At 38.9% G+C, this 26555-nt stretch overlaps 1 protein-coding gene across 12 annotated transcripts in view; it reads left to right on the top strand.

Annotated features, from left to right (window-relative positions):
• Positions 1-26555, top strand: part of caska (calcium/calmodulin-dependent serine protein kinase a) — a 219882-nt gene that overhangs the window by 35023 nt on the left and 158304 nt on the right. The window contains exon 1 of one of the 12 annotated variants that reach the window (XM_051958412.1): positions 11149-11172. The exons of the other annotated variants lie outside the window; for them this stretch is intronic. The gene's annotated coding sequence lies outside the window, so the exon portion shown is untranslated. Of the gene's footprint in view, positions 1-11148; positions 11173-26555 lie in introns of those variants that run through there. 12 annotated transcript variants of the gene reach the window in all.

The raw sequence follows: 26555 nt of genomic DNA, 5'->3' as shown, positions 1-26555 counted from the left end.
TGCTGATAGACACACACCATTTGTCGTGTTTCATATGATGTTATTCATGATCTTATAATGACTCTTCTGTTCTAAATCTGATCTTTTGGCCAATTTCTATGGAATGATTGATGAAAGCGTTGTTTTAGGATAACGGCTGATGTTAGCATCAAGTATGTAGCAATGACAGCACTGGAATACTCCTCATATTTATGCGTCAGCAGAAATTTCATATATGTAGAGAGATTTTATCATTTCAGGGGTTTATTCCTGCCATCTTGTTGTACCTTAACCTTCTATACTCCAATCAGTTTTGAGTGATTCTTGCTTCGGTAGCAATATAAAGCCCTGCACCTTGGTGGAAACAAAACAAGAAGATCAGAGAATGTCTTTAATGCAATATGACAGTTTTATTTTATTGATTAAATATGTGTTGCTTAACTCTTAATCTCTCAGTCTGTGTGTACACTGCCTGCAGTTCAGCTGAATAGTCTCTGAAGGTTTGTCACATGACTGTTGGTCATAGTTGAGTCAGTCATGGTGTCTTTGTTGAGCAGAGAAATTTTATTTTTTACTTTTTAGTTTTGGTGAATCCTTTGATTCAGACTTGGTTATTTACGCTAATGGAACTGCACATCACATTCACGGACCATTGAAAAGTGAAGAATCTGTCTCTTCTGCCTGTTTTTACAACTTCTTACTCTGATAAATGGTGTAAATTTGGTGGTTTGCTTTTCTTTTGTTAAAAAAAAACATGGCTTTCAAAGCCACTGACAGGTTGTGGGGCTCAGATGGTTCATAAGTTGAGGATGGAATTGTATTTTTTACTTACCGATTGTGTGGAAATTGTTTAAACCTGCTCAGCTGGGCTTGTTTTATGGCTAAATGATGGTAAAATAAACTAAAACACACTATGATGAATATTAAAAAGTGGGCTACTTGTACTTCCATCGCTAAAGTGCACCAGAAATATCCATAAATTAGTTTAGGCTTGTCATGGTAGATACAAATGCCTGAACAGTGTAATTTTCTCATTGCCGTCTCTACTGCCATTAAGCTATTTTCTGTAAGCCTCCGAGCTCTTAGTGTGCTTTGCTGCTGTCATGCAGCACCGTTTATGATTAATGACGAGTGGAAACAAAAGTGCTATCCACCAAAAGAAATTGCAGCTTCAAGTGGGAGGTATCCATGTTAATGTCTGACCATCCGTCTACTCTGGCAATGAAAACAAAAGACAAAGCATCGGATAATTACTCATTTTAAATAAGCGGCGAGAGACGAGTGGCGGCATTTAGGAGAAAATGCAAAAAAAGAAAAACAAACACAAAACGAAAAAAGACAGATGGCAGGTTCACACTCTCAGCCAATAACAAAGGGAGCTTTTGCCAGAATTACAGAATGCGAAGTGGACTGTCCAAGGTAGAAAGACTGTGTTGAAACAGTGACGAGGTTCAGTGCCAAAGACATGATGTCACTTCAGACTGTCGGAAAGTAGAGAAATTTAGTCCTCGAGCATCAGCAAAGGCTTCGAGGGAAAACATTTTACATGAAAAGTTGCATTTAAAAGTCAATAAATCCGTGAATCTCATTCTTAGAGCATTTTTTATACAGTTTAGTGCAACTGATTGTACTTCACCGACGACTGGAGCTGATGAAACAATATAAACTGAAAGACCATTTGAGATTGAGGCTCAAAATTAGTAGAAGGCGTAGTCAAGTTATTTACAAGCACGCTTAAAAATAATGGATGTTGGTGCAACTGAAAGAACATCAGCAAAACGACACAATTTAAAGCAAATGTCAAAACTCAAAAGCCAAAGGAGATAAGTTGGTGTTCAAACAGGTTTTTTAAATGTCCAGAGTGAGAGTCAGGAGGCCTCAGTGATTTTGTAGAAGTCAAAAAGACTGGACGCTGTAACTCGTTTTGACACTTAAAAACAAACATTTAGATTCTGAAATTAATTCTGAATTAAACTGGACACCAATGCAAAGCCAATATAGCCTCACTTGCATGGGATCTGGACCATGTTACAATAATGAATGAGGGAAAACAGATTAAAGGCATTACAATATCAAAAATATGCCAGATACGTCGACTAAAAGTTTCAGAGCTCCTACCGATCTGCAGCACTTTTTTTGGATACTGTTTTGTAACCAAAATGGACAAAACTTACTTTCTGCTTTTGAAATGTGCATTTTGGTGGTTTGTGACAGTAAATCGTATAGGTTGTGGTTTTGTTCTCATCTTCAGATGAATTACACTCATCACTTTTTTCTTTTCTGACAGAAAATAACCTGCAAACTTATCAATAATGGCATGTAGTTTTTTAAATTTAGCTCTGAGTTTGACATTCTCAAGTTAGGATGTTTTTTCTTAGCTGTTACAGTTCACCAGTTAGATTTTGACAAAACCAAAATGAAATGAGTATTTAGTGTGACTGCTCTTTGCCTTTAAAGCAACAGTTCTTTCACTTTTTGGCTGGTAGGTTGTTCCATGCAGCTTGGGGAACTTTTTCATTTTGTCTGTAGTTTTGAGGCACATTTTAATGAGCATCTTGAAGCATTGCATTGAGTAGACTTAATGGAAATAGTAAAATTCTAAAAACATGCCCAATTTAGTTTGATTTTTGACTTGGAAAAAGAGTCCGTGTGCTTCATGGAAGATAAAAACAAGACGTTCTGATGTGGCTATCATTAACTCACATGACTGATCCGATGTTTCCGCTTCACAGTTTAAAAAATGTCCAATCCCAGCTGATATTAAAGAATAATTGCGACTTTCTTGATCTCTCTCCAGTTTTCTTTGTTATTCTTCTTTGAGGTTTGTGTAATGTAGCTTCCAGCGCCACTTTCTGATGACATTACAATGCTTGTTTTTTGCCTCAAAGAAGTTAATGTGGCTAATTAGCTTTTTTTTGGCCGACATTTAAAAAGTTTGCCTCAAAGTATCTTTAACCAGCTTTAATCAGTGTCAGCATTTTCTGTCCCTTCTTGAAATCCCCAATCGACTCCATGATGGTGACGGATGAGAGCTTGTTTTTGTTTTTTTTCAGGACTTCTGATTCTGCTTGTCAATGAAATGCAGGACCATCAGTGTCTCCCTGATGGTCCTGCACGATCAGTGAGGAGTGCCTGAAACTTTTGCAAGATCCTGTAAATCCACATCCTCTGACTGTTACTTACACATTAGTGAGTGGGACCCAGCAGGAAGCCTGACTATATGGCGTACAATACGTAAGCCTTTATAAGCTCCAGCCTTGTAGACCGCCTGAGACGGACCAGCACAGTGGGAGCGATCACCGAGAAACTCATCTTGCAAACTCATCCTCCCAGCATGCCGAGCATTGAGCAGATAATCTTGTCATTACTGCGCGGCCCTCTGACCCGGCCGGACGGGACTCATGGCTTCACCGGAGCTTTCAGACACCCACAGATGGTGAAATGAGAAAGGCAGCAGATGAGGTAAAGGTCAGGGCCTTTGTTTTCGCCCTGATCCCACTGAGGTTGTGGGCGGCTCGGCCACTTCGCTGCGTTTGTATCGCCGAGAGACTCGTTGGTGCATCGAGGGGCCGTAACCGCAGTGCACTTAGCATCAGAGATGGCCTTTACGAGCACACAGGAACTTATTGTGGGCCGGAGAAAGGCTCCGCTCTGAGCTTTCTGCTGAGTATTGAGTTCCTCTCCTCTCTCCGACACACAAACGCACACACACTTTCTCTCCGGCTGTGCTCCCAGACAATTGACTGTGTAGCATAGATTTTGTGTATTCGGAGCGGAGCGCTGATTGGGGCTCGGGCCCCTGGAGAAGCATCACTGGCATGTAGATCAATGCGAACTTGCACCAGAAATCAGATACAGGCCTGAGCTGTGTGGCTTTGCCTTTGACTGTGGGAAGGAGATCAGGAATTGGAAGTGAACATGTTGAGGTTAGGATGCACCTTTACCACCAAACTGAAAGAATAACAGGACAAGTGACAGGAAGTGGTGTCTTTGACTTAATAGAAACATGATTCAAGGGGAGTATCTCCTCCCACGTAATTAAATGCATAGTTCCAAGATAGAAATATGCTGGTTTAGATAAACTTTGAAATTGGAAACAATGTTTTGATGAGTTGTGTTGTTATAATCATGCCGGTTTGTGTATAAATTAAACTCAAATTTCTGTATTAGTAGATTTAAGACATAATTTAAGTTAATGAAATTGGATTAATAACCTAATTTTTGCCCACTAAATGTACCTGAATGATTTCAGATGGTTCAGATTTTGTGTTACAGGGTCTGTACTATGAACAAATATTATATAATGCATAATTCCAAGATAAAAATTGCCTACTTTCCTGGTAAAAATGATAATTTCCTGATTTAGATCAACCTTTTAAGTTGCAGACTTTATTTTAATGCATTGGGTTATCTGAATAACATTCTATCAGCTTAATATGTGTAATCTAAACTCCAGTTTCTGCATCAGTTGATCAAAACTAAATCAGAGTTGTTGTAACTTACTGAAATGTTCTTGATAACTTACTTTTCTTCACCTTGCATTTGGAATTTTAAGTCCTCTACCCGACTTACTACCCATACCTGGACAATTTCAGATTCAGGGGGTCTGTAGAATTAAAAAAAAGTTATAAAAATGACATTTCTAGGTGCATATGTTGTTTTCTACACATAAATTCCACCAAAACAATAGGTTTGGGTGTATTTATTAATTGCGATATGACCGACAGTGACCTCATTATTAGCGGTATCCTTCAGTTTAGCAGTTTGAATTTGTCCTGTTTTTCCTGTCAAGGCTTAAATTTAATCAGCTGAAAACTAAAAAGAAGTTCACTGTACATAATTCTGTTTTTGTATTGATTCATTTCTCAAAAGCCACTACATGAACAAAGCCATGAAAAAGTCCAAAACTACCAAAGACGATTTAATTAGAGGAACTTAAATATTTAAATATCTGTTAACTTAAAAACTAGGTTTCATTGTCGTAATTAAATGCAAAGAAAAATTATTTTAAATAATGTAGAAAAACTGGGTTAACGTTTATGAGTAATCATCTTAAAGATTTCTAGTTTTGCTACCATTTGTTAAATAATTAAAAACACATTTCTGTGACGAGAAAAAGTCAATTCCCTGAACTCAAGGTAGTTTGTCGGTTGAATGTGATTTCATTAGAAGTTGTCTAAACTTAAAACGTATTTAGAGTGTACAGCAGACATGGCTAAGATTTAATATGATGTCTACTAGTGTGTGTTATGCAGTGAAGTATTATTGTATATATCAGAGACTCGATGATCTGGAATCAGATGAGTGTTGGGAGGCTCGCATTGGCAGATATAAAAAGATTTGTTTAACCTCCATGCCTCTGTTTTTTGTCTCCACTCAAGGTTAACTTGCATTCTCTCAGAGTCTGCAAACATAAAAACAAGCATTCTCTCCTCTGCTTTCATTTACTTTCTCTTGTATTTTCTCCCTCTTGTCTTTCTGCGTTCAGCCCGGAGGTGAATAAACGTCTTCTTGTTTGGTAGAAAATAAGAGAATGGCAGCTCGGCTCCTTTCAAGTCCGTCTGAGAACTTGGCAAAAAAAATGGCGAGGCTGGTTTTTTGCTCTTTGGCAAAGCTGCTAAGTCCCGGAGAACTTGTGGAGCTGGCAGAAAGCTACACTCAGGAAAGGCTGATGCTGTTCTGAGCGTAATGATAATAGGGATGACTCAAGCTGCTGCAGAAAACACAGCCAAAGCCTCAATTTTCATTATAAACGGAAGCCATTATTTAGGTCCTGACTTAGCATTAGGCTCTTATATTAAAGTGCAAATGAGTCACTCACAGTTCCACAACACTGATGGTATTTTCATATACTGATTACACAGCGGGGCTCTTTCCACGTGTGAATCAAACACTGTTTCAGTTGGATTGCAGCATTTATGCGGTTCAGAGTGATGTGGACGGAAACCAGGTCAAAGGATGTGGTTTAATCGGACCTCCTCTGCAGCCGATGCGATCAGAAAGGTCCAGCCGTTTCTCCAGATGTGTTGTGGTTTGTTGGTCGCACATTCCAAGCTTCTGAATGAATCTTACTGTGGGCCGGTTTCAGCTCATGACACATCGGTCACTGGTGTGCTTGTTGGCCAGTAAAGTAAACATGCAGCACAGACACGCGAAAAATATGTCGAATTGTTTAACCCTCTGAACTCCAAGTAGTTTCTGGGCATTTCTTTGCTCCTGTCACATTTTTACTCACTGTGGGCTCATTTTTCACTGCTATATAAAGTCCTGCATCTCTATGGAAACAGAAAAACCATGACTAGAAGCAGACATAACTCTGACATGTGTTTTATTTATTGTGACACAGCTATAATGCCATAAAGCCTAAAAGTGAAAATGCACAAGTTAAATTTGGATTATTTATTTTGCATAAACCGATAAAACCTCAAATCAATCTGCACGGCATTTTCCACTCTTCTCACATCAGCTCCAGAAGATGTTTCACCATGCTGAATGTGTCCTCCAACAACTAGCTGCTCTGTTCACTGTTTCTGAGCCATGCTGCATTCATTCTGTTTGTTTTATTTTGAGCTTAATCTCCTCTCTGTTCTGTGTAAACACTGCCTGCAGTTCATCTGAAAAGTCCCAGATTTTTTGTTGCCTGACTGTAGGTCACAGCTGAGTCAAACTTGGCTTCATATCGGCGCCAAAAAACAGAGATTTTTAAAAATTTTTACAGAAATTGGTGCAAACGCTTTCATTTTTGAATAAGACGTGTAAAATGACAAGATTTAGATGAAATATTGCAATTTTTCTTGATGGAACCGTCTGTTGCATGTGATTTGTTCTTTTTTTTCAATGTATTTTAAGTTTTTCAGAGGATTAGTGATTGCAGAATTGCTTTTAAAAAATTGCATTATGCCTTTATGTTAAAAAAATGCCAATATATCATGATCTGATTATTTTGTGGTTCCAGAAATCCAGTCCTGGTATTGTGCTTTTTATATTTCAGACACCATATTGTGCACTACACAACAAAATATTAGCATTTTGATATATTGTTGCAGCTGCGTTTTGCTTTCGTTATTGATTTTGTTGTTTATTGCTTTAAAACATCACAGAGACACGAAAAAGCCTTACCAGTTTGCTCAGCTGAAAGTTCAGTTTACAGTTTGTAACATCTGTAAGTCAGAAAATCTTAGTTTCCACTGGGAAACCGCTCAAAGCGAGCAACTTATTTCATCTGTAAAGCAACAAATGGTCAGTATTTTGTCTTGACGAATGATTTAAAAGGTTATAAAATCCCCCGTCCATTGATATTACAAAACTAATCGATCGAGTCAAACCAGTATTTCATTGACATTTTCTGTGACCTTTTCAAACCTACATCTGAAAGCCCTGAGAGAGAAGCACTTATCTCCATTACAGCAGAGGACTGGACATTTGTAGACCTTACCTTTTCTAAAACGGACACTATCGACTGGTCAAATGCAGTTTTTGTCACGATGCTGTGAAGCTACAAATAGACCAAATGGAGAATCAGATTTGTTTTCAGTGAACATGTTGGCTCTGAGAAGGTTTTAATGTGCTTTTCAATGCAGTGCATACACATGTGTGTGTGTTCTATATATATATATATATATATATATATACGTGACCCTTTTTTGCTCCCAAAGCCATTCTCTGCCTTTAGTCAGAGGTTTTGCATTGGAAAAATGTAGAGCAACAACAGGAAGAAGGTAGTGACGGGTCTTTGGATGAAGCAAACTGTAACAGAGGGATTAAGCTAAAACGAGGGCAAAGATACGTTAGAGAAAACACTTGTGATGTAGTGGGTAGCACTTTGGCCTTGCAGCAAGAAGATCCCCGGTTCAAATCCTGGGGTGGGCCTGGGATCTTTCTGCATGGAGTTTGCATGTTCTCCAGGCTTGGGCGGTATCCAAATTTTGATACCGTCAAACTTCCTTCACATTTTACCGGGGTATACCGTATTACCGGGACTATTACTGTAACTGGCTTGTGCCTTCACGTTCGGAAATTGAATACTGGCAGCAGTGAGTGGGTGGTTGATTCGGAGATGCGTCCTTAGGTTAGAGGTGTTTCCATCTCTCGCAATCACCTTTTGAATGCACAATTTACAAATTGCTTCATCAGTATTTACCGGCTCTCCTTTCTCGTTTGCCTGGAACCCGAAATACTCCCAAACTGCAGAAGTTGTGTTCTTTTTTGACACCAAGTCAGTCCGTGCGGGATCTGCCATCTTCCCCCCTCTCTCACTCCTCCGTGCTGTCACGTGACGACATCACGTTCATTAACTTTATGGAAAGTCTCCAAAAGTAGGCTAAAACATAACTGTTTAAGTGCTACTGGACAGAGAATTGATTTTAGGCATTAAATGACTTTTATTAAATTTTTAATCCTTATGTTAACCTTCCCTGCTCAGCTCCCGACCGTGGTCAGGAAACACAGGGGAGGACAGTTCTCCAGGGCCGAAGTTACTGTTGTTACTTCGGGGTTAACCCCCTTCACTTCCTCAGCAGTCGTAGAAGGCAAAGACACAGGAGCCCGGCCTTATCGAAGAATACTGCAGCCTTTATTGTAAATTAACAGCGGCTGAACCATACAGTCGCGGTAATCCAGCAGCTACACAGCTCTTCTCTCTTACTCCCTGAATCGACTGCTGTCTTCCTCGCTCGCGCTGCATTCAGGGTCGCTTGGACATCTCACTCTCCTAGGAGCCTCATAACGGAGCCACACACTCTCATAACACTTATCTCCTGTATAAGAACATTGCATTTTTTCATGACGGTATTGGAACTGATACCGCTGCTATTTTTAAACACCGCCAGTATACGGTATTACCGTAATACCGCCCAAGCCTAATGTTCTCCCTGTGCATGCGTGGGTTTTCTCTGGGTTCTCCGGCTTCCTCCCACAGTCCAAAAATATGCTGAGGTTAATTGGTTACCCTAAATTGTCCGTAGGTGTGAATGTGAGTGTGATTGTGTGTCTGTATATGTAGCCCTGTGACAGACTGGCGACCTGTCCAGGGTGTCCCCTACCTTCACCCGAGTCAGATGGGATAGACTCCAGCACCACCCACGACCCTAGTGAGGATAAAGCGGTGTATAGAGGATGGATGGATGGACTTAACAGTCGGGCTGCACAATTAATTGAGCATGTCTAAGTAGATCATGATTGTATAATACAGGGTGACCCAAAAGTTTGGAAACAAAGTTTAACTACAATGTCCATTTGAGTTGGAGGTGCATGAATTCACTCTTATGTTACCCATTTTTGTTACAGCATAATAAAATAACTTAAAAGCATAGTATTTGCCGAGTGCAATAACTTGGAAGAAAATGAATAGAACCATAAGGTCCAGGTATGCTGGAGCATCACTTCAAAATGCATACCATCAGTGTCAGATTTCAAAACTCTTGATGGTAAAGTATCTGACAGTTTTAATTTTTTTAAACATCCAAAAGTACTATGAGGCAACATTTACTGGCCAGTTTGAGGAACCTTCATAAGCATAAATGAAGGTACATTCCAGAAGATACCAGTGTAACCAGTTGGTGGAAACGTTCACAACTTTGTATAAGAAACAAACATGAACATGTCGAAATATGTTTGTTTTACACTAATCTGTTACTCTGCTGAATACATCTGTGGTACTGATTTATTTAAATAACATTATATTATTTGGATTATAGACTTCACATTTGTTTGCAAACTTTTGGGTCACCCTGTTGATGGATGCTATACTGTACTATGCTATGCTATACTATACTATACTATACTATACTATACTATACTATACTATGCTGTGCTGTGCTATGCCATATACTATACAGCGCTGTAGTGTGCTATCCTATACTGTACTATACTATACAACACTATGCTGTACTATATAATACAATACTATGTAATACAATACTACGCTACACTGTGCTATACCATGCTATACAGCACCATACCACAATATACAATACTATACTATTCTGTGCTATACTATATAATGCTATACTACACTATACAGCATACTATACTATACTGTGATATGCTATGCCATGTACTATACTACACTGTAGTACTGCACTATACTATGTGATACTATGCTGTACTATATAGTACTATACTATACTATACTATACTATACTATACTATGCCAAAAGAATTTGCAATTAACTTTGTGCAAAAATTGTTGGTATTTACAATCAAGGTGCAACTTTATTTCTCTGGTAAAGTCATGTGTGCATGTGCATTTTTAGAGTTTCATTGTATTCTTATATGCAGTGACAATAAACGTTCTATTCATTCTATTCCTTGTGTTTATTGGTCTGCAGCCCTGTCGGTCTTTGTTGCTTTCCTTTTTGCTTCAACGCTTCCTCTCCTCGCCTTTTTAGAGCACAAAGACATGTAAATATAAAGGCAGAGTGCTGCTTCTTTCTTTTTATGAGGAAACTAGCCGTTTTGACAGGGAGTCGTACATATGTGTGCATGTTAAACCGGAGCACGGACGTTTATTTTTGCCTCCTTCACTCTCGCTTGCTCTCATTCTGCCCTTTCACGTCTCCTTGCTTTCTCTTTAGGGCAGTGCAGAGAATTAGGTTTAGGACAGCGGCTATCGCTTAGAACAGTGATTACTGACCAGTGAAATGATCCTCATGGCCCAGTGAATCACACACACACACATTCGTGCACTGACACACAAAAATTCTCTGGCAGCTCAGCGGAAGTTTGGGAGCGGTGTTACGTAAGGAGGCTTACAACTGAAGTGTGTGTGAAATTTGAGGAGACAGGGAGGAAACCTCCTCCCACCGACTCATCGGAGCCCTGAAAATCAGGACTGTGTTGTTGTTGTGAAGTGTTTGTTTGTTTGCGTGTGCGAGGAGAATTAACGGTACATCTACATTCATATAACACACTGATTTGTGATACGTGTAGGTGCATTTGCATGTGCGTGGATGCATTTTTGCGTGGCCAATCTTGGCTCGGTGGGGTCATTAACTTTTATAGACTGCAGCCCGAGCTCGGAGGAAATGGCCGAGCCAATATGCTGACCGCTGTGCAGATACACTCCACAGAAGGACTCACAAACACACACATTCTCTCCCCCCGTCCGTCCCGACGCTTGACGTGATTAATTGCTCGGAGAAATAAGAGCGGACTCCTGATCGGTGGAAAGACAAATTTGTGGCTGTTTTGCTGGTAAGGATCCAGCAACTTTTCTGTTGCACTTACCTCACCCTTTCATCATTTAAATGCACTGCAGTGTTTATCAAAAGTTCGATTGATTTCCATCGATTCGTCCGTGCCGAAGCTCTGCAGTGTGAGCTACAGCTTGGAGTTGTGCAGGAGAGGATTGCCAGAGATTTTAATGTCAGAGTTTCCGCTTCTTCCCTCTGAGGGTCTCGACGGTTTGCGGTCAGCTGAGTGCATCTGAGTGTTGGAGGCTGATGACTGTGGTTTGAGTCCCAGCAGAGAAGCTGCGGGCTTTAGGGAGGTCTGGTTTGGTGTAATAACCCTTTAGAGAGACGCATTTCTGCTCTTTGCACACTTTATCAAACAGCATAGCCTGAAAAAATACATGAAAAACAGCTGAATCCTGGAACGTTCAAAAGCTGTAAAAATACTACAAATATTAGCTAATATCTGGAAAATTGCTATATTTTAGCTGGCTTAAGTGCAATACAATTGCATAATTTATGATCAAACATTGTAAAAGAACAGTGTACTATTTATTTGTAAAAATACAGATATTTGATGTGGATAATGTTTACATTATACAACAAAATATTATCTGTACTTTACCAAAACCAGGAAAATCTGTTAAAATTGCATATTTAAGTCTTTAATATAAAAAACTACGAAAACAATATAAAAATAAATGGCAAAATCTAAAATAGCAGTTTTTCAAATTATGAGTAAACATGATTTTACTTTCAAATAGTAACAAATTACCTGATATAAATAAGAAAAAGTACTTTATTATTTGATTTAACGAAATATCTGTAATTTAAAAAAAGAAAAAAATTGTGGAAAAAAAATGAAAAAAAATCATGTTTTTATTTTTATTAGAAAAAACAGAAAAATAGAAGTAATATATAAATAAAAGGTAAAATCTGCACAATTACAGTTAAAAAATTATTAATATACATAATTTTACTTTCAAATAGCAATAAATGTCTGAAAAATAAAGCAATTTTTTGCGGATTTAAATTCAATTAAAACGATTTACTATTGAATAATAGTAAGAAAAAAGAATTATTTTTTCTTTCAGAAAGCAGGGAATACATCTAAAATAGCCATAAATTATTTTCAGAAATTTCAGTTAAAAACCTTATTTTATTCAGTGTGTGATGCTGACGGCTGTTTGAGTATGGATCCGTCCATCAATATTTCCCTGTACCTGAATTTTAACTTTTGCTGTGAAGCTGCAGATATTTTACGTCATTTTAGCAGCGTGGGAAGTGAAGTTAGCAGGATTTTTCTTTCACTATGATCCGGCTGCAGTGACAGCTTCATGGCCGTGTCGAGCTGTTTATTATCGGATCATTTATTATGTCCCTCCTCTTCACTTTTGATGCTAAACCAGTCTTCACTGGGAATCCAGCCTGAGAGCTCCCAAATTAGACCAAATCAAAAACGCAAAGCAGATAATCAGGCCTTCTGTTTATAATTTCACAGCAGTTCATTAATGAGAAAAAAAATCCCAAGATGCAGCAGCACAGCTGATTAAAAAAAAAATAATGAGATCATTTAGGTTCTTTGCTCTTAAAAGTGATATGTATAACAATTTTCAACCCCATCCTATTGCTGATAATTCAGATTAGTTTTAATTTGTGTGATTACCAAACAAACGAGAGCGCAGTGAAGACAGCAGGTTCTTTGTTTTGGATTTATCTCCTGTCTGTGGTTTGATTAAGATTAACATAAATTCCTCTGCTTTCTGTAATTAAGACGCTCCTTCCTCAAATAAGACTTTTCCGATTTACTCTGCTGAGGAGGGTAAACATTTCAGTAATGATATTTTCATCAGTTTTTAACCACCGTAATCTGCCATATGGAAAATCTCTAAAAATACAGCACAGTGGGCTGGGCTGGGAGGTCATTTTGGGTTTCTAGAGCATAAAATATGATGGGTTATGTCATCCATTTGGCTGAAAGTTCACCGATGTAAACTGAAAACATATCAAGATTAAGGAAACGTCAAGTTTATATCCCTCCAGTAACCAGCTTTCATACGACTCATTGGATGTCATCTTTCAACCTGGTTTCTCGTTCTCCTCAAGTAATCAATTCACTGTTTTAATAGTCAGTCAGCTCTCTGAACCCCTCTATCTGCTGTTATAATTCCCAGAATAATGCAATTTATCAGCCAGAATCTGTAGAAACAGAAAGAATTGTCAGATTGTCCTTGCACTTATCATGACTGATGGCTCTGTTGGGAAATGAACCAAATCTATGCTTTAAATTATGATATTTCATCAAAAGGGCTCAATTTTGCATGACTTAATGAAACAAATTTGCCACAATTGCAAAAATAGGGACACTAAGAGGAAAATGAAACCTACTGGAGCAAAAAAAAAAATAAATGCAGCATGGCTCAACAACTGTGTACAGAGGAGCAAGTTGTTGCAGATACATTCAGCATGGTGAAACATCTATGTAGAGTTGTATCAAAAATGCTGGGTTTGTAGAGGTAAAAATTTAAGTTGGAAAATATTAAAACATTATACCACACCATTTATTTGAACCAGAAAATGTAAAAACTGAAGAATCATCCAGTTTTTAAAAAACTTTCTGATGGTCTGTACATTAATCCTGCCTGCTGCGTGGTTCTGTGGGATAAATTAACGAAATCTTAGCTTCAAATAAAGATATTTCATCAAAATTATCTTAATCTCAATGTAAAACTTCACTAGAAATAAATGGTTTGCAACAGATTCCATACAAAATTTAAAATTCTGCAAGTTTTCAGGCGACAAGAGAGGAAAATAAAATAAATGCAGCATGGCTAAAACATTAAACAGAGGAAAAAACTGTTGTAAGATACATTGAGCATGGTGAAACCTCTTTGTGGAGGTGATGTAGTGTGAAAAGCGCCATTTGTTTTGGAAGATGAACTGTCATTGCTTTCTTTCTACAGCTGATTTGCGAAGTAAAGTGAAAAAAAAAATGAACAAAAATGCAAAACTTCTGAAGGTTTTCTTGGTTTTAAATCACTACAGATCTTTAGATTTTGGACTGTTGGCTACACAGAAGGATATATGTTTTATTTCTTAGATTAAACTGTTAGTCAAGTAATTGATAGAATATTTAGCAATTGTTTTTTTTTTAGTTGTCTAATTGATTATTAGCAATCATGGTGACCGATGACTGGTTTTTAGAAATAATTTAAATTTGACGTAAAAATGGGTAAACAAAACTTAAGACAAAATCTTGTTAGAAAAAAAAACTTTTAAACATTAGTCCCTGAATATGATTGGATGTTACTAACAACATGTAACCAATCAGATAATGCTGTGGGCGGGACATCACAGAATATCTACAGCTAGAGAGAGCCAAAGTAGCACATTTTGAAATCAGTTCACTGGATCAACATTTAGTTTAAAATGATAATGATCACCATCAAAAAACATCCATCTGAACTGGACATAAGAGAGACAGATAAGCTGGAAGGACAAGCAGTTGATGGCACTATGCATTCATGGGACAGAGGAGAAAAATGAGACATGTCAAGTATGAATACCATTAAATTCTGTACTTTTAATGTGAAAGGGATTCATCACCCTATAAAGCGCAAGAAAATCCTAAGCTTTCTTAAGAAAGAAAAGATACAGATAGCTTTTTTACAAGAAACTCATTTGGTGGATAAAGAACATATAAAACTTAAGCGAGATTGGGTGGGCCAGACTTACTACTCATCATTCTCCTCTAATAGCAGAGGAGTTGCTATTCTGATACACAAGGCTACCCCATTCGTACTTAAAGCATGCAAGAAGGACCCTGATGGCAGATATATCATCGTTCATGGTACACTTTCTGGCGTGGAGATTACTATGATGAATATATATGCCCCTAGTCCACCATCCTCCTCATTTTGGACTAAAGTAGGAACCGATCTGGAGGAGTACAAATGTCCCTTGACACTGTTGGGGGGTGATTTTAACTGTGGTCTGGATCTCAAATTAGATAGGACTCCAACAGGTGCACATAGAAAAGCTAGGACGGGTACCTCACTTGTTAAAATGTTGGAAGATGTCAATCTGATAGATATATGGAGAACTTTAAATCCATCAGCTAGCGATTTTACATTTTACTCAAATCCACACAACTCTTATTCTCGAATTGACTACTTTTTCATACCACCACAGATTACAGGACAAGTAAATGCATGCAGCATAGGATCCATTCATATCAGTGACCACGCCCCTGTTTATTTAGAAATGAACGTATGTGATGCGACAGCTAGTACACGGAGGTGGCGTTTCCCGTCATACATTCTTAATGATAAAGATTTTAAAAAGAAAATGGAGGCAGAGCTAGATTTATTTTTTGATATAAATGACAATGGTGAAACGAATTCTGAGTATCTTTGGGAATCTGCTAAAGCTTACATTAGAGGATTCACCATATCGTATATGTCACATCAAAAAAGATCTTTGATGATGAAGCAAAACAAATTGGAAAAAGACTTAAAGGAGGCAGAGCTAGCTCATAAATTCAACCCAATTAAGACAAATTTTATTAAAACACAAGCGATAAGAGCAGAACTAAACTCAGTTCTTAATGAGAAAGCTTCCACATCCTTATTTTATCAAAAACAACGATTGTACGAATATGGGAACAAACCTAGTAAATATTTGGCACGACTGCTCAACCAGAAACAAACTCATAACACTATAGCAGGGATTAGAGATTCGGAAGGAAAAAGACATTTTGATAGGAAAAACATTAGCTCTGTCTTTGTATCATTCTATAAATCACTATATAAATCTGAAAATAAAAGCACCAGAGAGGAACTTGACAACTTTTTTTCTAAAATTAAACTACCAACATTAACAGAAGAACAGCAAAAGTCTTTGGGAAAGCCAATTGAGGAGAAAGAAATTTTAAAGGCAATTACTCTAATGCGCAGTGGAAAGGCTCCGGGCCCAGATGGGTTTCCTGTGGAATGGTTCAAGGCCTTCAAGGACAGGCTTACTTTTCACCTAGGCAGGACCTACAACTATAGTTTTAACACTGCTCACCATTTACCAGAATCACTATCATTGGCCAACATATGTTTGATCCTAAAGAAGAATAAAGACTCTGAAGACCCTGCATCTTATAGGCCTGTGTCGCTCATCAATGTAGATGCAAAACTCCTAGCCAAGGTATTGACCTTGAGGCTTGAACCATTAATATCACTATTAGTAAAACCTGATCAAACAGGATTTATTAAAGGAAGGAATTCCTTTAATAATATCAGGAGACTTCTGAATGTAATACAGCTAGCCCATGAGAAAAAAATTAGGGGTTTGGTGGTGTCTCTCGATTCACTGAAAGCATTTGACAGAGTAGAATGGTCATTCCTTTTCTACACTATGGAAAAATTCAAATTTGGTACAGGGTTCATTGATTGGGTGAAATTGTTATATCTGTCCCCTAAAGCAGCTGTTATCACAAACCTCTACTGTTCAAACTCTTTCCCACTGGAGCGAGGAACCCGCCAAGGATGCCCTTTGAGCCCCCTCTTGTTTGCACTGGCCATCGAGCCATTGGCAGAGCTTATTAGAACTTCCTCAGAGATTAGGGGCTTTAATGTTGAAGGCACAGAACACAAAATATCACTTTATGCAGATGACGTACTTCTGTATCTAGTTGAGATTGATGCCACTATCCCACATCTGCTTGAATGTTTAAAACAATTCGGATATGTGTCTGGTTTTAAAGTAAACTTGTCAAAAACAGAAGCTATGCCCATTGGTGCTATGGCGGGATCTGCTCCACCTAGTGGCTTCCCTTTCTATTGGTCACCCAAAGAGATTACCTATCTAGGAGTAAAAGTTAGTCCCTCTCTTAAAAAACTGATTAGATTAAACCTACGACCAATTGTAACTCGTATCAAGGATGATTTGGATAGATGGAGAAGCTTACCTGTTTCTTGGTTGGGCAGGATCAGTGTGCTGAAAATGAATATATTACCTAGGTTGATGTATCCACTGCAGATGCTGCCAAATTCAATTCCTAACAGCTGGTTTGCAAATTTGGATAAAATGTTTACACAATTTATATGGCAGGGGAAAAAGGCAAGAATGAAAATTAGCAAACTTCAGAGAGATAAGGATCAAGGGGGGTTGGGAGTCCCGAAGGTACGGCTCTATTACTGGGCCGCACAAATGCGCTATATATATGAATGGGTGAATCCTGACCCTACAAACACATGGATTGGCATGGAGTCTTGGAACTGTGGCCTCCTAACACTAAAAAACTGCCCTTTTATAACCTATAAGAAGGTAAAATTGGAGGTCCAAAACAATTTAATTGTCAGGAATACATTGAACACATGGAACAAGATTATGTGTTGCTTCAGACTTAAAAATCATTTTTCTCTTCTGGCCCCGATATGGAAGAACCCAGATTTTGTTCCGTCATGTCATGATGCTGTGTACAAATTTTGGCAGGAAAAGGGCTTGGACCGGCTTGTCAAACTTTATGAAGGAGGTACAGTGGAGTCATTTGAAGCCCTGAAAAGCAAATATTCTTTACTACAGTCTCACTTTTTCCGCTATTTACAAATAAGACACTATATACCTAAAAATATACATGCTCCCAATAGGACATTTTTGGAAGACCTTCTAACACAACCCATACCAAAAAGATTTATTTCTCATGTCTACAAAACCTTTGGCCTAAATTTTAACTACTCTACCGACAACATCAGAAAGCAGTGGCAGAATGATATAGGAGAACAAATAGAAGAGAATGTGTGGAACTCAATTATATAGGACACACTTAGAATTCTGAGCTGTAATACAGACAGAGAGACACAATTTAAAATATTACACAGACTCCATTGCACACCACTGCTGAGGAGCAGGTTTGGCCTGGGCCCTCCTAATTGTATTAAATGTAATTCAGAAATTGGTACATACACACACATGGTTTGGAAATGCTGTAAAATACAAAATTTCTGGTCTGAAGTGAAGGAAGAAGTTGCTACTTTGATGGGATATGATTTGGAGCTCACTCCATTTCAGTGTATTTTGGCGGCAAAAGTGGTCAGTGCTAGGGACAAATATAATGCTAAGCTGACTGAAATCCTCTTGTATATAGCAAGAAAGACAATCCTCAAACTCTGGATATCAAAGGACAGCCCTACAGTGGAGGATTGGTATAAGGAAGTCTTGAGAATACTCCCTCTGGAAAAGCTGACCTACACGCTTCATGACAATGCTGAAGGATTTGTTAAAATATGGCGACCTATTCTGGACAATGTGGCTGCTGTGGACTGAACCTTGTTCTAATAAGCCAACAGTATTCAATCTAAGACACATTGACATTGGTGGTGTAGAGGGGTGAACTTTTGGTGTGTTTGTTTGTGCTTTTATTTATTTTAGTATTATTATTATTATTATTATTTTATTTATTATTATTATTTTATATATGTATATGTGTGTATGGGTATGTATGTGTGTATATATATATATATATGTGTGTATGTGTATATATATATATATTATTTAATTTACTTAATTATTTTCTTTCTACTTTATTTTCTTTTTGATACCTGCTGTATGTTCATATGTGTTCAGTTGTTTAAAAAAAATGCGGGAAATAAGGTTCTATTTTGTATTGCTTTGGTCCTGCACAGAAATAAGAACCTCAATAAAGAGAACTGGAAAAAAAAAAAAAAAGATAATGATCAGCCTGACAGCTAATCAGTGGACCGCCAACTGACAATAATGCCAACAATGGAAGGAATCATCACAATAGTTGTAGTCAAATTGAATATTTTTGGACAGCAGTCTGAAGGGAAAGTCAGATTTTTGTCTTTTTCTAGTAAATAATACAACACTTATTTCCTTTATTAAGAAATAATCAGCCTTTGTTGATATTAGCTGCCTGGATTTACAGCTCAGCTAACGTTAAAACACTGTCTCCTGACCTCTGACCTGTCACTAGTGGAAAGCCTCATGCTGCTCTGTGACTCTGTGATGGATTTAGCTTCACAGGTTACATCACAGCCTGCCGTCCTGTAAATACCCGCTCCACCGTCCTGTTTCTGAGCCGGAATCCACCACAGCGCTCCAAGGAGAACACCCGAAGGCGTTCGCCGTCTGACCGTCGTTGTAGATTAGAGCGCTTGTGAGTAGAGAAAGACTGTGGTTTGCTTCCCAACACATTATCAGAGAGTTTGTTTTAGGCTGTGTGTGGGCACAAAAAGCCCCACAATCTTCTGCTTGTGGGCCTGCGAAGGCTTCTGAGGCTGGTAGATCATAGCGGGCCGCAGGCTGCTGCCATAAACATGCTCTTCTCTGGAGGAGGCTGCCCTTAAATGCTTTCTTAATGGGCCCCCTCTGATCGAGCAGCGGCCCTGCAGCTTATCAATGATTTAGCAGTGGGATGATGGCATAGAACTAATGGTCCATCCAGCCCATTAATGATGCAGCAGATACACAGGAAGATCATGGCATCAGGCAGCAGGTGGGACTCTGGATGTTGTGGGCACATCTGGGGATTATCTGTAAGTTTGAGCTAATGGAATGCTTTTTATTTCAAGTAAAAGTGAATAATTATGTTGACGTAAGCAACTGTAAGCAAATGTGGCTCATATTTCCATCCTCTTTTTGGTTTAAAATGTGTGAAAGCAACAGTCGTAGAAGTAAGTTGCCATTGGACGTTTTCCCACACAACTAAAACTCATCATGGCTTCGTGTTTCGACTGGCACCTTTTCAAAATTCAATTTAGAAATAATGTAATTAGATGTGACGCTCCAAAAATAGTGGATTAATCCTGGAGGAATGTTGAAGTAGCTCTTTTCTTTTCATGAAAGTGAGATTTTCTCAGAGCATTTTAACCAACCAACTCACCTGATAATCTGGAAACAGCAGCACAAACATCAATCTATTTGCTGTACAATGCAGAAAACAAATACCAACACTTTCTGATCTTTAGGTTATAGTGAGAACATTAGTAGCTGTTTCCAGAGCTGTGCAAGAGAAATAATAATGACTGGATGCTTGTCAAGTCTTGCATTAAATATAAAACTGGTCTGATGTGTGATAATTTGCAGATAATGGAGATCACAAGCAGCGGATGTCCACCATTCCCACCTTCCTCAGTGCTCACATTGCTCATTTGCTGAAGCTGATGCACACACAAAAAGCAAAAAACATTACAAAGCTATCAAAACGTTGCTTATATAGTGCTTTTCTCCTTATGAAAGTAGCACCAGCAAGTGGCAATTTGGCCAGATGAGAGCAAATCGACCAACTAATTGACTAGAAAACCTGGGAACTACACGATCCTGTTCGTTTTTTCTTTCTTAGATGGTTTCTTAGAAGGTCATTGTGCTGTAAATGTTGAATCCAGAGTTGCTTATTACACTTTGAATGTTTGATTTTTTTCCTTCACCTTTGAAGCAAGCTTTTTTTGTTTTGAGCTAAGAGCGCGTCTTTGCATCTCTAATGGTCTCTTGCTCCGTCTCGATGCTTTGATTTGCAGCAAACCGAGCGTTAATTGCTCTGACATACTGTAAAGAATGGGCATTTCTCCCTGAGCTGATTGGGTACTTACTCAAAGTTAGGCAACAAATCAGCCAGTTAATCCAGAGAGTGCCTCGACTCTGTCTGCAGGCAGTCCCGAAACAGCACCCGGCAGCAAATCTCACACTTGGCTCGCGACCCGAAACGCTCAGGGGATTGGACAGGAGGATATTCTTTCCTCCGGCATTTTTTCTTTTTTTGTTTGTTTTGTTTATCTTTTCTGTTTTGCTTTACTCCACTCCTCTCCCTCCCACGCCTTCGCCGGATCCTCTCCTTGCTTTGACGCACTCTTCCTGCCCTGCTGTTAATTCTCGTGCTCCCCTGACGTGAGTTTCTCTGAAGCTTCATTAAGAACTGTTAGCGTTCGTTTACACAGAAAATCTGCCTCTCCCTCCTGTGCACAACGAGCCTCTAATATCAGCCTCGGCTTCGTCGGCGGTTGCTGCAGGCTGTGCTTGACCTTGCTGCCTGCGTAACAGAGCTGCACCGCAAATTAGACGACGGGTGAAACGTTCAAAGATTTAGAGTTTAGCAGACTTAATGCTTCCCGTTGAAGAACATGGCGCACAAGCAAAAAAGCCAAAGAAGATCAGATTAGCTTATGCAGATTCGCTCAGACTGTATTCGCAGTTAATTCGAGCTGAGCGATGATTGACTGAATGGCTCATCTCGTTGGATCTGTTGGCGCTCGTCGGGGTTCGGGCGGGAGTCGAGGGGAAGAGAAGGAGGCTCGGTGCCTTTCCGCTCGGCCACCTGGGAGCTCTCTGCCGGCTCATTCATCCACAGCTGCGTGGGAGGAGGCAGGGAAGGCCCTCGACTGCAGGACTCGGAGCTGCCACTCTTCATGTCGTTCCTCCTCGTCAACTGACAACTGGAAACGTCCCGATCACGCACACACTGCCCTCACCACTAGCACAGGCAGCAGGGACTTTCTGTGCTTCCATTTCCCCCATTTTGTTACATTTGTGTCCTTTTTTTAGCAATAACACCCAATAATCATGCAGTAAATGTAATCCATTGGTAGCTGTTTTTGCAGTGGAGATTTTCTAAAAATGATTAAATCAGCTTGGCAAATTTACTTTTCTTGCTTTTCATAAAAATGAAAAACAAGCTAAAGTTGAGTGTCTTTGGTTATTCATTGTACAAAAATGAAATCACCTGGAATGAGTATGTACAGTTTGTTTTCTACATGCCCAGAGTCCTTACCATTACAGGAGGTTCTCAACTTACGTCAGAATTCCGTTACTACGGCGCAACGTAAGGAGATTTTCGCCATAAGTGGGAACTCACATACTGTACGTCACTCCTTCTGTCACTCACCTGAGCTAACACAGTGGTAACATCATAATCGTTCACCCATCAGTGTTTCGCCCTTTTATGAGCATTTTATTCTGTCTAATTCCACTTCCATAGAGATGACTTTCCTTCTTTGAAGCACTGCCATCAGAAGAGTCTGACTTACACTGGGGAGCTGTAGTGAAAGGCAAAAAGTTTCCAAAAAAACTACACAAATGAAAGAAAGCAAATGTAGCACAGTCCAATATGGTGCACAACTGGCAAATGTAAACAAAGCTGTCTTCCTCATGTAGTGTCCCGTGATGACGTATTCATCCGCTCTGCTTGCCAACTAGTTCCCGTGCGAAATTTGTTTTAACATCGCAACGCTGTACGAACGCTGTACGTTGGAATGATGGAATAAGACTTTCTTAATACGTTTACGTATTTAAATAGACCTGTTACATTTTTACAACTTCTATTAACTTGGTATTCCTCTACTCTGTATGTCAACTCCAGAAAGATATTCCAAAAAACAAAAATAAATCAAGTTGAATTTCTTTGATTATTTACCTTTAAAACATAACATTTAGGTGAATCAACATGTACAAGATTTTTCTAAGTGCCCCTAAATGTTACCAGTACTTGAAAAATTGTGCATTATTCAGGTATCTTCCTTTGCTTTACATATTTAAACTGTTTCCATGCTTGTCTCCTGTCTGGTCTGTGTAAACACTGCCTGCAGTTCATCTGAAAAGTCCTTGAATTTTTGTCTTATGACTGGTGATGGCAGCAAAGTGACTAATGGATTCTCTGTTTTCTTAAGGAGCACAGAACTTTTTGCTTTTTGCAAAATCTGGTTGGAAAAGAAAGGATCATTTTTAGCAGATTTTTAAAAGACACATGTAGAATAAAGTTAATTTAGATTAAATTTAGGCTTAAACTTTCCCGACCGAACATCAGAAAGTTGACAGTCGGTTGATTCTTTCTAATTTTAATTTATTTTATATCACTGTGCATATTGTCCTTGATTTCTCAGTCAGAATCATCACGTCCAGTTTCTAAAGCCCAAGATGGTGATGGCCAAACTCCAAACTTGAGGCTTCAGAACAGAAATCCACAAACCAGTGCAGATTGTATGTGCAGCCTTTGGGTTTCAGGAACAATACATGCGTTGTTTAGCGACAGTTTCTCTCTGACTTTGATCTGTTGTCTTTATAACCCGTTTTCACTTAACCGTGACTTCTGTGTCTCTGCATAAAGGCAAGAAAAATCTCAACAACAAGCACAAAGACACAACAAGAATGAATGAAAACAGAGCTTTAAGTGGGAACTGAAGCTCAGGTGTAAGAATTTGTATTGTGAGAGTAAAGGTGGATTTAGCGATTTAATGTTAAATAAAGTGAGAAATGTCCATCACTCTTTCTCAAGCCCTCGGGTGATGTCTTGAAATCTCTTATTTTTGTTCTAACAAGAGTAGAAATCCAAAAACCTCTCAATATGAGAAACTGGATCGGGTTAAAAGCTCAACCTTTATGTTTAAAAAGAAAAAAAAGACAATGGATGAAATGATTATGAAGATGGAAATGAATTTTTCTTTCATGCAAAGCCAAGACCACCAATCTCCCATGACAGGGATTTAAGATTGGTGACTGATTCTGTAAAAAGGCGTTTCAGGATTTCCCACGGCTGCACAATGAGCACCTTTGTGAACCCGGTATGTTATTGAATTTTCTGAACGGCTGGATTTCTTTGCAAGATTTCACCAATAGGAAGGTATCCATGCCCAATATTTATTATTACTGAATTAAAATGGAGAAAACAAGGAAAGAAAACACGATTCTCCCATGATGAGGATTTAAGAGGTGTTCTGTTGGTGATTGATTCTGTTAAAAAGGTGTTTAATTGTTTCCCACGCCTGCACCCTGAGTCACCGAGCAGAAATCCCAGAGAGGCTTCACAGCGTCGCTGAGCACCTTTATAAACCTGGCATTTGGATGTATATTCAATTTGCCAAGCTGATTTAATTTCTTCAACAAATTTTAGCTGTCTGCTTCCTGTCCAATATGTTTACGGCGTTAATATTGGATGTTTTTGATAAGGAAGGGAGGGACTCGGCTAAAACAAAGCAGGGGGAAGAATGGAAAAAGAAGCAAACCCTGAAGTACAGACACTTCTTTCTCTCATGACATGAATTTAAGATTTCCTTTTTTGTGATGAATTCAGTAGCAAATGTGTCACAGGCAAGTTTTTGAACTCGTTAACAGGTGCTTTGATTACTTTTTTGAAAATTTCACTGACATAAAGGATTAAATACTTTGTGGTTATTGGTTAATACTGAGAGTTGATGAGGACACTGAATTAAAACAAAGTGGGGAATAAAGTAAAATGGGGTTATATAATCTTAAATCATCAGGGGCCTTCTGCTCGTACATCTCTGATTTGCTTGGAAGTTTTTTTAGTGAAAAATTTGGTATATATTTTGTTCTGTATATTTGTGATTAGTTCAGGCTTTTATCTTGAACAGTTTCTGAGATTTTGTAGTTCAACTTGCCTCAAATTTGCGAAAAAAATGTGCTAAAAGTGAGCTAATCGACTATTTTTGAACCATTTTTATTTTAAAAACTATTGGAAATATGACGCTAAAATGACACAAATATCTTTACAAATATTTATGACCTACGCTGTAGAAACTTCAGGCAAATTAGACATGGTACAGCAGTAATTGTTCTAAAAATTTGACGTTTTTAGATAAAGAAATTTCAGATTCTCCTGTGGCAGCGATTTAAGATTTGCTTGTTTGGTGATTGGTTACTTAAAAAGCTGAAAATGTAAAATAAGATCACATAAAACTTTATTAATCCTGAAGGAAACCCTTGATTAAATCATGGAAATGCCATGTCACATCACTGCAAATAAAAATAAGTAAGCTAACTTAAGAGTAGAATAGAAAAGTCAGAAGTTATATTACACATGAGGATAGCATTTCCCATCACAGTGTACACTTTACCAGACATGCTTATTAAATTAGCCAAATGCTAAATGATGCTTTGTTGGGTTATCAAGGGAATCCATGCTCCGTAGCTTCCTTGTTGGTTGAGTTCCTGTAATCCAGACACCGTACATCCACCTTTAGTCTCCTCTGTTCATACTACGTGCTCATGTGCCGTCATATCCTGTATTCTCTGGACGGCGGCTTCACCGTCACATGGCCGGTGGAGCAGAGGGGTGCAGGAGGTGGCTAAAGAGGGATCTCTGCTCGGAGCCCACGGTGGGACTTTGTGTCACAACTAATCCTTCTCATCCACCTTCCCCTGCCTTTCCTCTTCCCTCCGTCGTCCTCCTTCCTCTCTGGGTCACGGAGCAGCCAATGTGTGCTCGTCCCGTTGTGTCTCTGTGTGCTTTGTTTTTGATGGGGAACCCAGCATGTGGCCCCGTTTCCCTCCTCCTCCGTGTTGTGAGCATTGGTTGGTTTGCAGCCCTGGCTTCATTCCATGGCCGCAGACAGGACCAGACCAGATGAGATTAGGACACAGAAAAAGAAAGGTTATTTTTTTTCCACGTTTAAAGGCTGGATACTTGAACGTTGGGACGGAGTTTGAATCTTTACATTTTGTTTTGCTGTAACTCAAGTTATTAGCAGTTAAGCCAGGGTCAGTGCTTTAAACCTTTACTGTGGGTGTAAAAGTACGAGAGGAAAGCCTTTTCTCTAACCTGCTCTGCAGATACGGGGTGATTCGGTTTTGCATAGTGATTTTATTTGTGAGGAAAAAACAACCTGACAGAATCGCCGTCGTATAAATTCCTTATGAACGGTGCTGAAAAACGGCAGAGATGCAAGAGCAGGAGAGCGGTTCCCCTCTGCTGTGTGTCTGAGTGATGACGCAGGCTGAATTCTAATATATGTTTTCATCCCCTCCCCTCCGCCTTCACTTTATCTGCCATTCTCTGTGATCCCACATTAACACATCAGAGCCAAGAGGTTTCATAAACTCCTCCATCTCAATCCACCCAAGGACCTGGGGATTAATGAGGATGAACTTTGACTGTCAGCCGGCGATGACAATGACATCACTGCTCTCAGAGCCTGCAGACGGTGCAGCAGCATGCTAACTAACTGCTAACTGAAAGAAAATCACATTTAGCGTGTTGCTTTAGCTGTTGTTGCACAATTGCAGCTGGATGTTTCCTGAACTCATTCACCGCTATAAAAAGGAAAGCCTTTGGTATTCATAGTGGAGGCTGTTCTCAGGTCAAGAAGAAAGACTTGCTGCTACATTTTGAAGTTTGAAACAGCTTTCCTCAAAGTCTCAGAGATACCAGATCACTGAAAAATAGATATTTTAGAGGTTCCATATTGTGGTGTTTTTTAGCAAATAAATAATCATCTCCAGAAGGGGTCTTTAAATTTGAACTGAGAATACTAAAAAGACGCTTAATTCTCCTGGTTTTAGTCATGTTTTAAATTAGCTGTTTTTGCATATGTAGTTTTAAATCCACACCTCCTTCAGGAAGAAAACTCTCTCTGTGTTTGTGATTGACACCTGGAAGCAAAGCAGCTA

This window comes from Acanthochromis polyacanthus, chromosome 14, assembly GCF_021347895.1.
Source record: "Acanthochromis polyacanthus isolate Apoly-LR-REF ecotype Palm Island chromosome 14, KAUST_Apoly_ChrSc, whole genome shotgun sequence".
Lineage (NCBI taxonomy): Eukaryota > Metazoa > Chordata > Actinopteri > Pomacentridae > Acanthochromis > Acanthochromis polyacanthus.
This window is presented reverse-complemented; position numbering and strand designations above follow the sequence as displayed.